General features: G+C 40.4%; 1 pseudogene; it reads left to right on the top strand.

Annotated features, from left to right (window-relative positions):
- Positions 1-5,154: 5,154 nt before the first annotated feature.
- Positions 5,155-5,273, top strand: LOC114778617 (uncharacterized; annotated as a pseudogene).
- The last annotated feature ends 8,640 nt before the right edge of the window (positions 5,274-13,913 follow it).

Below are 13,913 nucleotides of genomic sequence, written 5' to 3'. Positions count from 1 at the left end.
TTTTTTTAAAGTAGGTTAAGAGGTATTTTCTTTCTTTGATATGTTTTCTCGCCTTTTTTCTTTTTTTTTTTTTTTTTTAACTTCTCTTCAGGTTTCTTTGTCTGTGCGTGCTCTACAACGATCATTCACAGGCTTGGCTATGGAGTGGGGTGGAGCTGAATCGATTAGGTGGGGTTTTCCAGCACTCGGCCTTAAGGTGCTACGCACCCTGATGTCAATTTAATATCTGATACGTCATATTAGCGTATTTTTAGAACGGGAGTCGGCAATAGGGCCTGCTCCATCCGCTCCATTCATCGACCCAGTATTGCATTGCCTCTAGAAGGGTGTGCACTTTTGTTGTTGATTGGCAAATAAAAGCTTACCACCTCCCAACTTTTTGCTTTTTTCTCCATCATAATTTGACAGTAAAGCGGGCAGTTTTCACTCTTTGATATGTGTTCAAGCCCCTTTGGTTTAAAGTTCAAGATTTTCAAGCAGAGTTTGTGTACAGCGAAAACCAGCTGAAGAATGCCAATCTTGTCTGATCTCAGAAGACTAAGAAGGCTTGGGCCTGGTTATGACTTGGATGGGAGACTACGTGGGAATACCAGGTGCTGTAAGCTTTAACTATTGAAAATACTTTTAAAAGAAAGTATTTGACATGGCTTTGTTAGCTTTTTTTGCCTTTTCTTCTCCATCATAATTTGACAGTAAAGCGGGAGTTTTCACTCTTTGATATGTGTTCAAGCCCCTTTGGTTTAAAGTTGAAGATTTTCAAGCAGAGTTTGTGTACGGACAAACCAGCTGAAGAATGCCCAGTCTTGTCTGATCTCAGAAGCTAAAAAGGCTTGGGCCTGGTTATTACTTGGATGGGAGACTACGTGGGAATGCCAGGTGCTGTAAGCTTTAACTATTGTAAAACTTTTAAATGAAAGTATTTACATCACTTTGTTAACTTTTTTTAAAGTAGGTTAAGAGGTATTTTCTTTCTTGATATGTTTTCTCGCCTTTTTTCTTTTTTTTTTTTTTTTTTAACTTCTCTTCAGGTTTCTTTGTCTGTGCGTGCTCTACAACGATCATTCACAGGCTTGGCTATGGAGTGGGGTGGAGCTGAATCGATTAGGTGGGGTTTTCCAGCCCTCGGCCTTAAGGTGCTACGCACCCTGATGTCAATTTAATATCTGATACGTCATATTAAGCGGATTTTTAGAACGGGGAGTCGGCAATAGGGCCTGCTCCATCCGCTCCATTCATCGACCCAGTATTGCATTGCATCTAGAAGGTGTGCATTTTGTTTGTTGTATTGCAAATAAAAGCTTACCACTCCAACTTTTTGCTTTTTCTCCATCATAATTTGACAGTAAAGCGGGAGTTTTCACTCTTTGATATGTGTTCAAGCCCCCTTTGGTTTAAGGTTGAAGATGTTCAAGCAGAGTTTGTGTACAGGACAAACCAGCTGAAAGAATGTCCAGTCTTGTCTGATCTCAGAAAGCTAAGAAGGCTTGGGCCTGGTTAGTAACTTGGATGGGGAGACTACCGTGGGAATGACCAGGTGCTGTAAGCTTTAACTATTGAAAAACTTTTAAAATGAAAGTATTTACATGGCTTTGTTAGCTTTTTTTGCCTTTTCTATATCATAATTTGACAGTAAAGCGGGAGTTTTCACTCTTTGATATGTGTTCAAACCCCTTTGGTTTAAAGTTGAAGATTTTAAAGCAGAGTTTGTGTACGGACAAACCAGCTGAAGAATGCCCAGTATTGTCTGATCTCAGAAGCTAAAAAGGCTTGGGCCTGGTTAGAACTTGGATGGGAGACTACGTGGGAATGCCAGGTGCTGTAAGCTTTAACTATTGGAAAACTTTTAAAATGAAAGTATTTACATCACTTTGTTAACTTTTTTTAAAGTAGGTTAAGAGGTATTTTCTTTCTTTGATATGTTTTCTCGCCTTTTTTCTTTTTTTTTTTTTAACTTCTCTTCAGGTTTCTTTGTCTGTGCGTGCTCTACAACGATCATTCACAGGCTTGGCTGTGGAGTGGGGTGGAGCTGAATCGATTAGGTGGGGTTTTCCAGCACTCGGCCTTAAGGTGCTACGCACCCTGATGTCAATTTAATATCTGATACGTCATATTAAGCGGATTTTTTAGAACAGGGAGTCGGCAATAGGGCCTGCTCCATCCGCTCCATTCATCGACCCAGTATTGCATTGCCTCTAGAAGGTGTGCACTTTATTTGTTTGTATTGCAAATAAAAGCTTACCACTCCAACTTTTTGCTTTTTCTCCATCATAATTTGACAGTAAAGCGGGAGTTTTCACTCTTTGATATGTGTTCAAGCCCCTTTGGTTTAAAGTTCAAGATTTTCAAGCAGAGTTTGTGTACAGACAAACCAGCTGAAGAATGCCCAATCTTGTCTGATCTCAGAAGCTAAGAAGGCTTGGGCCTGGTTAGTACTTGGATGGGAGACTACTGGGAATACCAGGTGCTGTAAGCTTTAACTATTGTAAAACTTTTAAAATGAAAGTATTTACATGGCTTTTTTAGCTTTTTTTTGCCTTTTCTATATCATAATTTGACAGTAAAGCGGGAGTTTTCACTCTTTGATATGTGTTCAAACCCCTTTGGTTTAAAGTTGAAGATTTTAAAGCAGAGTTCGTGTACGGACAAACCAGCTGAAGAATGCCCAGTATTGTCTGATCTCAGAAGCTAAAAAGACTTGGGCCTGGTTAGAACTTGGATGGGAGACTACGTGGGAATGCCAGGTGCTGTAAGCTTTAACTATTGTAAAACTTTTAAAATGAAAGTATTTACATCACTTTGTTAACTTTTTTTAAAGTAGGTTAAGAGGTATTTTCTTTCTTTGATATGTTTTCTCGCCTTTTTTTTTTTTTTTTTTTTTTTAACTTCTCTTCAGGTTTCTTTGTCTGTGCGTGCTCTACAACGATCATTCACAGGCTTGGCTATGGAGTGGGGGTGGAGCTGAATCGATTAGGTGGGGTTTTCCAGCCCTCGGCCTTAAGGTGCTACGCACCCTGATGTCAATTTAATATCTGATACGTCATATTAAGCGGATTTTTAGAACAGGGAGTCGGCAATAGGGCCTGCTCCATCCGCTCCATTCATCGACCCAGTATTGCATTGCCTCTAGAAGGTGTGCACTTTGTTTGTTGTATTGCAAATAAAAGCTTACCACTCCAACTTTTTGCTTTTTCTCCATCATAATTTGACAGTAAAGCGGGAGTTTTCACTCTTTGATATGTGTTCAAGCCCCTTTGGTTTAAAGTTCAAGATTTTCAAGCAGAGTTTGTGTACAGAAAAACCAGCTGAAGAATGCCCAATCTTGTCTGTACTCAGAAGCTAAGAAGGCTTGGGCCTGGTTAGTACTTGGATGGGAGACTACCTGGGAATACCAGGTGCTGTAAGCTTTAACTATTGAAAAACTTTTAAAATGAAAGTATTTACATGGCTTTGTTAGCTTTTTTTGCCTTTTCTCCATGATAATTTGACAGTAAAGCGGGAGTTTTCACTCTTTGATATGTGTTCAAGCCCCTTTGGTTTAAAGTTGAAGATTTTCAAGCAGAGTTTGTGTACGGACAAACCAGCTGAAGAATGCCCAGTCTTGTCTGATCTCAGAAGCAAAGAAGGCTTGGGCCTGGTTAGAACATGGATGGGAGACTACGTGGGAATGCCAGGTGCTGTAAGCTTTAACTATTGTAAAACTTTTAAAATGAAAATATTTACATCACTCTGTTAACTTTTTTTAAAGTAGGTTAAGAGGTATTTTCTTTCTTTGATATGTTTTCCCGCCTTTTTTCTTTTTTTTTTTTTTTTAACTTCTCTTCAGGTTTCTTTGTCTGTGCGTGCTCTACAACGATCATTCACAGGCTTGGCTATGGAGTGGGGTGGAGCTGAATCGATTAGGTGGGGTTTTCCAGCCCTCGGCCTTAAGGTGCTACGCATCCTGATGTCAATTTAATATCTGATACGTCATATTAAGCGGATTTTTAGAACAGGGAGTCGGCAATAGGGCCTGCTCCATCCGCTCCATTCATCGACCCAGTATTGCATTGCCTCTAGAAGGTGTGCACTTTATTTGTTGTATTGCAAATAAAAGCTTACCACTCCAACTTTTTGCTTTTTCTCCATCATAATTTGACAGTAAAGCGGGAGTTTTCACTCTTTGATATGTGTTCAAGCCCCTTTGGTTTAAAGTTCAAGATTTTCAAGCAGAGTTTGTGTACAGACAAACCAGCTGAAGAATGCCCAATCTTGTCTAATCTCAGAAGCTAAGAAGGCTTGGGCCTGGTTAGAACTTGGATGGGAGACTACGTGGGAATGCCAGGTGCTGTAAGCTTTAACTATTGAAAAACTTTTAAAATGAAAGTATTTACATGGCTTTTTTAGCTTTTTTTGCCTTTTCTATATCATAATTTGACAGTAAAGCGGGAGTTTTCACTCTTTGATATGTGTTCAAACCCCTTTGGTTTAAAGTTGAAGATTTTAAAGCAGAGTTTGTGTACGGACAAACCAGCTGAAGAATGCCCAGTATTGTCTGATCTCAGAAGCTAAAAAGGCTTGGGCCTGGTTAGAACTTGGATGGGAGACTACGTGGGAATGCCAGGTGCTGTAAGCTTTAACTATTGTAAAACTTTTAAAATGAAAGTATTTACATCACTTTGTTAACTTTTTTTAAAGTAGGTTAAGAGGTATTTTCTTTCTTTGATATGTTTTCTCGCCTTTTTTCTTTTTTTTTCTTTTTTTTTTTTTTTTAACTTCTCTTCAGGTTTCTTTGTCTGTGCGTGCTCTACAACGATCATTCACAGGCTTGGCTATGGAGTGGGGTGGAGCTGAATCGATTAGGTGGGGTTTTCCAGCACTCGGCCTTAAGGTGCTACGCACCCTGATGTCAATTTAATATCTGATACGTCATATTAAGCGGATTTTTAGAACAGGGAGTCGGCAATAGGGCCTGCTCCATCTGCTCCATTCATCGACCCAGTATTGCATTGCCTCTAGAAGGTGTGCACTTTATTTGTTGTATTGCAAATAAAAGCTTACCACTCCAACTTTTTGCTTTTTTCTCCATCATAATTTGACAGTAAAGCGGGAGTTTTCACTCTTTGATATGTGTTCAAGCCCCTTTGGTTTAAAGTTCAAGATTTTCAAGCAGAGTTTGTGTACGGACAAACCAGCTGAAGAATGCCCAATCTTGTCTGATCTCAGAAGCTAAGAAGGCTTGGGCCTGGTTAGTACTTGGATGGGAGACTACCTGGGAATACCAGGTGCTGTAAGCTTTAACTATTGTAAAACTTTTAAAATGAAAGTATTTACATGGCTTAGTTAGCTTTTTTTGCCTTTTCTATATCATAATTTGACAGTAAAGCGGGAGTTTTCACTCTTTGATATGTGTTCAAACCCCTTTGGTTTAAAGTTGAAGATTTTCAAGCAGAGTTTGTGTACGGATAAACCAGCTGAAGAATGCCCAGTCTTGTCTGATCTCAGAAGCTAAGAAGGCTTGGGCCTGGTTAGAACTTGGATGGGAGACTACGTGGGAATGCCAGGTGCTGTAAGCTTTAACTATTGTAAAACTTTTAAAATGAAAGTATTTACATCACTTTGTTAACTTTTTTTAATGTAGGTTAAGAGGTATTTTCTTTCTTTGATATGTTTTCCCGCCTTTTTTCTTTTTTTTTTTTTTTTTTAACTTCTCTTCAGGTTTCTTTGTCTGTGCGTGCTCTACAACGATCATTCACAGGCTTGGCTATGGAGTGGGGTGGAGCTGAATCGATTAGGTGGGGTTTTCTAGCCCTCGGCCTTAAGGTGCTACGCATCCTGATGTCAATTTAATATCTGATACGTCATATTAAGCGGATTTTTAGAACAGGGAGTCGGCTATAGGGCCTGCTCCATCCGCTCCATTCATCGACCCAGTATTGCATTGCCTCTAGAAGGTGTGCACTTTGTTTGTTGTATTGCAAATAAAAGCTTACCACTCCAACTTTTTGCCTTTTCTCCATGATAATTTGACAGTAAAGCGGGAGTTTTCACTCTTTGATATGTTTTCAAGCCCCTTTGGCTTAAAGTTCAAGATTTTCAAGCAGAGTTTGCGTACAGAAAAAACAGCTGAAGAATGCCCAATCTTGTCTGATCTCAGAAGCTAAGAAGGCTTGGGCCTGGTTAGTACTTGGATGGGAGACTACCTAGGAATACCAGGTGCTGTAAGCTTTAACTATTGAAAAACTTTTAAAATGAAAGTATTTACTTGGCTTTGTTAGCTTTTTTTGCCTTTTCTCCATCATAATTTGACAGTAAAGCGGGAGTTTTCACTCTTTGATATGTGTTCAAGCCCCTTTGGTTTAAAGTTCAAGATTTTCAAGCAGAGTTTGTGTACAGAAAAACCAGCTGAAGAATGCCCAATCTTGTCTGATCTCAGAAGCTAAGAAGGCTTGGTCCTGGTTAGTACTTGGATGGGAGACTACCTGGGAATACCAGGTGCTGTAAGCTTTAACTATTGAAAAACTTTTAAAATGAAAGTATTTACATGGCTTTGTTAGCTTTTTTTGCCTTTTCTCCATCATAATTTGACAGTAAAGCGGGAGTTTTCACTCTTTGATATGTGTTCAAGCCCCTTTGGTTTAAAGTTGAAGATTTTCAAGCAGAGTTTGTGTACAGACAAACCAGCTGAAGAATGCCCAGTCTTGTCTGATCTCAGAAGCTAAGAAGGCTTGGGCCTGGTTAGAACTTGGATGGGATACTACGTGGGAATGCCAGGTGCTGTAAGCTTTAACTATTGAAAAACTTTTAAAATGAAAGTATTTACATGAGTAGTAGTAATAATAATATACTTTATGTCAAAAATGATTGATGGCATATCTGTATGAGGAAAAAGCGCGTGATTTATGACCATCTACCCTTCTACATTCTCCCCTTCTCCACTGGACACTGGACACTGTGCGCGTAATTTATGGCCTCCTTCCCTTCTGCCTTCTCCATCGGACCCCTGCGCGTAATTTATGACCTCCTTCCCTTCTCCCTGACCCTTCTCTAACCCAACCCATACATATGGCTAATGTGTTGTGTGTGTGTGTGTGTTTACCACGGTTGCATAGGGTAATAAAAGAGGCGTAGGATGTCTCTGAACAGAGTACAACAGATTCTGTTACAATGGGGAGCCCACTTGGTGCAGCTATGAAGAGACGTATTACGCCTACGCCTGTTACAAACAGGATAGTTTGTGATACACCATTTGCGCCAAAAAGGAGAAGGCCACGATCCTTGGTGAGTTTTCTTCAGAACCCTGGTGGCTGTGAAGAATACGAATGGATGTTATCCGATGGACGTGTCGGCGGTTATATTTTTGACAAGAAGGAACGTCATGTGAGACTGTACTCGGTGGACACGGACCAGGAGTTTACACCGGACGATCAATTGTGTGTGTCGTTTTATGCTGAAGACTGGTGTTTGTTCAAGAATAACGGGTGGAAAAAGATTGAAGATGTAAATACGGGACCTTTCTACATATCGTGGACCGGTGCTACGGATCAAAACCACTACTACATGTGTGGTGGATGTCAAGAGCAGAAATCAGAGTCTTACATTTACGTGTGTAGTGGTAAGAATGTCAGTCGTGTGGTGCCAGACTGTGAACGCCGTGTGTATGGATCGCCAAAGGATGTGAAAGTGATGTACCCGTGGTGTGATGTGGCCATACTCCACAACGTCTTCAAGAAGATTGACAGATTGTTTAAATGGAGCGAGATTTTGGCCGGATACAACGAAATCAGGGTGTGTCTTTTTCATGGGGAGGCGGAGTGTGACAATGCCACGTCACACCCTGAACCATCCCCCACACCGGCTAGCCATTAAAAAGCAGAACAGGACCCCAGACCCCTAACACAATCTGGGTGATCACAGGTTCTGTTAAGTCATGGCTGTTAGACTGAATGGTGCTGCTGATGCTGTTGAAGACTGTTGTTGGATCGACAAACTGGGTGACAGTCTGGGGTTGCAGAATTTGACATACATGCCTGGACCATTGGTAGACATCCCGTCGTCGCAAACCTCTGATGAGAAGCCACCACCGGCTGCGACACATGTGGGCGATGTCTCAAACCCGTGGGATGGCGACGAATTGACTTGTTCCACACTAAAAGCTTTTAAAACCATAAAGTTTTGCGTGTGCAGAATCCTTCAAAACATTATCGGACGACTGCTGCGGGAAACCTGTTATGGATGCATGGTGGACCATCCGAGTCAGACCCAACACCCGTGTCTCTATGAGCCGGAGGGATATTTCTACATTACCAACATGGACAAGATAAAGCAGAGACTTTTCCAGCCTGAGACGCACCACCTCATCACAAACGTTCTAACAGTGTGCGGCCTCTATGTACATCCTCAGAAAATCAACGGTGCTGTGGGGGCGTTGGCCTACGAATTAGAAGATGAACCTTTCTTTTTCCAGAGGCTGGATCAGATGACTGAGAGGCTTGCTGACTCACAAAGTGCTGATGTAATTTATGAAGCGCTAAAGAGCTGGGGTGAGAAGACTGTTCTGTAAACATGGGTTTCAGTCTGTCAAAAGATTTTGTTAAATCTGAACTAACATCGTTGTTGTGTAATGTTATTGCGGATGAAGTGTTTGATTTTAACAGTGTTTATGTGACATCTAGCATACGTTTGGACAATCTCAAAAAACACATGACGTTAGCCAGAAGAAATTCTATAGTATGGTGTAATCTTGTACACATGTGTGTAAATGGTGACGGATGTTGTCATGCGTCTATATGTAGGATCATAGAAAGCATGTTGTGTAATCATAGTTTTAAAATAGGCCACATCATAACGTTGTGTGCTTACGTAACCGATGTTTGTATTGTTAAACTTCGTGAAAATGTCATGATGAATGTTTATACCATCGTCGAGACGTTGGTTTCATACCTTATTGAGAGAGATTTAGATATATGTGTGAAATTTTTACAATACCTCGACAACGCATAATTTGAAAATAAATAATGTGTAACCAAAATAGAATGTGTCATTATTTCACGAAGCAACCCATCATGACTGACCTTTTAAAAACATACTACTATACGCCAGACAGCGAGGGCTCCTTCGGTGGTAAAACAAGGTTAAAAGATGCCGTGTTTAAAAATACAGGGGTCAGGTTGTCTAATAAGACGGTTTCTGACTGGTTATCAGGGGAGGATGCATACACGTTACACAAACCAGCGCGTTTAAAATACAAGCGGAATAGAGTCGTGGTGTATGGTATAGACAAACAATTCCAAGCAGATCTTGTTGACATGTCTATGTATTCAAAGGAAAACGATGGTTATAAATTCATGTTAACGTGTATAGATGTTTTTAGTAAACATGCGTGGGCTCGTATTTTAAAAAACAAGACCGGAGCTGAGGTGACTAGAGCATTTGAAACTATTCTAAAGGAAGGACGAGTACCTCAAAAATTACAGACCGATCGAGGAAAGGAGTTTTTCAACAAAGGATTTCAAAATCTAATGAGAAAACACAGCATCACCCATTTTGCCACAGGTAGCGAATTAAAGGCAAGCGTTATCGAACGTTTTAACAGGACTATTAAGGGTAGAATGTGGCGATATCTGACATCGGTCAATTCTAAAAGGTATATAGACGTACTTCCTGATTTAATAAAATCATACAATGCAAGCTACCATCGTAGCATTAAAATGAAACCTGCACAGGTCTGCTCTACAAATGAAGCACGAGTGTTTCAGTCATTGTACGGTGTGAACGATGCGAAGCAGAAAAATGTTACGTTCAATTACAAAACAGGCGACGTTGTAAGAATTTCTAAAGCAAGAGGTGCATTCACAAAAGGATATGAACAAAACTTCACAGATGAATTCTTTACTATATCAGCATGTATCCCGCGTAATCCACCGGTCTACAAATTGGTAGATTATGACGGCGATATAATAGACGGCACCTTTTATGAAGAAGAATTGCAAAAGATCAAACTAATCAGTAATAAACCGTTTAAAGTTGAGAAAATTTTGGAAAGGAAGAACATGGGGAAAAGACGCATGGTCTTTGTGAAGTGGTTGGGGTGGCCTGAAAAATTTAACTCTTGGGTTGATAAAAAAGACGTAGTAGATGTTTAAATAGTTTGTTCCAGAATCAGTCTTTCATTCACGATAAAACAACGCCATGGGGGACGAAGGCTTTTATGTAACCCTGCCGTGTAATGCCTCACAGAGCGTATATCCTGATAATACCATATCAAAGTATAGGACCAAACTCGCGAAACCTATTATTTTAAAGGGCGATTGGGAAGTAGCGCTGATTGAATTCCAGTACCCGCGATCATGGCCGACTTTTGGAGAGGATGACAAAATCATCTTTTTGACTAATAATATAACAGGGGAGAGATTGGATGTTACAATACGCGTAGGTTATTACACAAGCATTACAGACATAGTCAAAGAGATAAGCGGCTATACCAGGGTACACGGCGTTACATTTGGTTATGATGACCTTATTAATAAGGTTTATGTCTATTCGAACAAACCTGTCACCATAGCGATATCAGGCAATCTTAGGATTATTTTAGGATTTAAGAATAACGAATTTTTTGACGCAAGCATTACTGTGGATCCGTTGAGTCGAGCATATGCATCATATCCGGCCGACCTGTATGGTGGCGAATATAGCCTTTTTGTCTATACAGACTTTATAGAATATCAGGCGGTGGGTGACTATTTTGTACCCCTTCTACGATGTGTACATATAACCGGGAAAAACAAAGAGTTTGTCACAGTCAAGTATGACAGAGCGCACTACGTACGTGTTTCGAAATCACACATCAGCGATATAGCTGTAGAAGTGAAATCAGATCAGAATTGTGTCATACCATTTAAGTACGGCAAGGTGGTTACAAAACTACACTTCAGACCCACGAAGCAATCTCAAAGAATTTGAGAAACTATGAAGGCTTTTAATCCGTACACGATAGACCCTCATCGTTATGTGACGTATTATCAAAACCAAGCTGGGGGCGGGATTCCAGGTTTTTATGGCGCCCCTTCCATGTACGGCGCAGGGCTTGGCGGTATTTTCCGAGGTCTTTTCCGAATGGCACTACCGCTATTGAAAAAAGGTTTCGCTATAGCAAAACCCCATCTAAAATCGGCGGCAAAGAACATTGTTACCGATGTAGTAACGAATGTCATGAGACCTAGACAAAATGATGTTGGACAAGATGGTTCAGGTATGATGGTAATGAACAGGCGATATGAACACAAACCACCGGGTGTAAAACGAATCACACATGGCAAGAAAAGCAAAGTAAAGAAGAAACAAAACTCAGTGTCTAAAAGAAACTCGAGGGGTAAACAACGCATGCATGAGTATCGGACTAAAAGAAATTTAAAAAACATCTTTTAGTCATGGCGTTAATACACGGGATGTCCGATGAATGCGTAAAGTCAGAGTTGGATTTGTTTACAGTCCCCATGACGCAGTTGTCTATAGAAAAAAGTACATACATCGAAGTGCCGCCTATCTCGGCACTGACTGACTCGGCACCCCTGGAGTTTTTCATAGCTGGAAACGGTGAAGACTATATTGATTTAAACAATACACTTTTATACACAAGACTCAAGATCACTAAACCGGATGGTTCCGATATAGATGAGGGTGCACCAGTCGGCTTGGTTAATTACCCCGGAGCTACAATATTTTCACAGGTCGACGTATCCCTGGGGGATCGGCTGATCTCACAGAGTTCAAATACTTACCCGTACAGAAGTCTTCTTGAATGTTTGATAAATTATGACCGTCATGCGCTAGAAACGCTTTTCTCAGCGGGCCTATTTTACAAGGATACTGCGGGTCATATGGATACTGCGGATCCGGCTGGAGCAAACCGGGGGTTGAACAAGAGGGCAGCATTCACTAATGCTAGTAGCGTTGTTGAATTATTATCTCCCATACACAGCGATATCTTTTTTCAAGAAAAACTCATGTTGAACGGCGTTGATATAAAAATTCGATTAACACGTGCTAAAGATGAATTTTGCTTAATGCGCAGTGACAATTTGGGTTATAAAATAAACATACTGGCAGCGTCCATGTTTGTTAAAAAGGTTTCAGTGTCACCAGCTGTCAGGTTGGGACACGCGCAGGCATTACTCACAGCAACAGCTAAATATCCAATCGACAGGGTATACTTAAAAAATTTCTCCGTGCCCGCCGGAACACGCGTCGCTAATCAGGAAAACCTGTTTTTGGGGACACTACCAAAAGCCATTGTGATTGGGATGGTTGATAATGACGCATTTTCAGGATCTTATGCTAAAAACCATTTTGCATTCAAACATTATGATTTAGAATTCCTAGCAGTGTATGTGGACGGACAGCAATTCCCTGCCAAGCCGTTTCAACCACAGTACATAGAAGGTTCTGCTATAAGAGAGTTTTATCAGTTGGCGTTATCAACCGGCAGACATCTAAAAAATCGGGCATTGTCTATCGACAGAGAGGATTTCTTGAACGGTTACACACTCTACGCTTTTAACCTCACGCCGGACGAAGAATGCAGCCAACACATGTCGTTAATTAGATCAGGGAACATCAGATTGGAAATGCGTTTTAGACAACCGCTTCGAAACACTATCAATTTAATAGTTTACGCTATATTTGATAGCATGATTGAAGTGTCCAATCGCAGGCAGATTCTTGTGGACCACTACTGAATTAATGAACACCGTACAACTATTAAATATTATGGACAAAATCTCCACAAACACGTGTTTTTTAGGCGTACTGCCGTCCGACCAATTACCCAAAAGACCTGTGGCAACATTACCAGCATCTGTGATAATTAACACACACAGTTCGGACCAACCGGGTGAACACTGGTTAGCTGTGTACATAACTGAAGACCGCGTCAGTTGTTTTTTTGACAGTTTTGGAAACAGGCCAGACAGCAAGATGTTTCCGTCAACCGTTTATAAATTTCTAAAAACTACATGTTACAATGTACAATTTTCAAATAAACAGGTTCAGGATTTATCATCGGTTACGTGCGGCGAACACTGTGTATTCTTTCTCTACCACATGTCAAAGGGTTTGAGCTATGAAGATGTTTTATCTAAATATTCCAACGACTTGACTAAAAATGATAAAAAGGTCTCGCTATTTGTGAAAAAACTACACCCGCATGTCTATAATTGTGATATGTTTAAAAACTCTCAATGTATACAATCTGGTGAGGTGTTTATGAAAAAATCTTATTCTAAATAAATGAGTCGAAAAACAAATATATGTATCATCAAGTTTGTTTATTGTCATCACATGTTCAAACACGTTTTAAACAAGACTGTATACACTTTTTTAAAAATGTAACCATGCGCTTGTATCTAAACGTGGCGATGAAAACACGGGTGGTTCTGAATCACCATCATCATCACGGGTGGTAAAAGTCTTGTTAATGTTTTTAAATGAATTGACCTCATCTTTAACACGTCTGTTTGGAACCGTAGAAAGAGGTATGTTCAACATTGCTATAGCACTCAGGAATTCACGCCATCCCTTGGGTCTCTGTGTATGGAAGGTTTTCCCGCATTGAAAATCGGCCCCAAAGTGAATTCAATAGGAGTTTGTTAATATTTCTCCTTGCAGGGTTTGAACAGATTTTTTCAGGATTCAGACGGATACCCTGTTTTTGAAAATAATCTTCAATGTATGCATGCTTTTCAGCATCCGTCACAACCCCCGGCGGGTACCCACTGGCTTCCTGCTTGTATTGTAGAAACGTTTTCACATAATCTGCAAACAACGTTTCTGATCTTTGTTCAAAATGCCACACTTCATGAATCTCAGCCAAAACATAGCCCATCTGTACAGCTTTCAACAATTCAATGCTAACCCAACAACCCGAAAGAGATCTCTCG

Source organism: Denticeps clupeoides, unplaced genomic scaffold (genome assembly GCF_900700375.1).
Source record: "Denticeps clupeoides unplaced genomic scaffold, fDenClu1.1, whole genome shotgun sequence".
Classification (NCBI taxonomy): Eukaryota; Metazoa; Chordata; class Actinopteri; order Clupeiformes; family Denticipitidae; genus Denticeps; species Denticeps clupeoides.
This window is presented reverse-complemented; position numbering and strand designations above follow the sequence as displayed.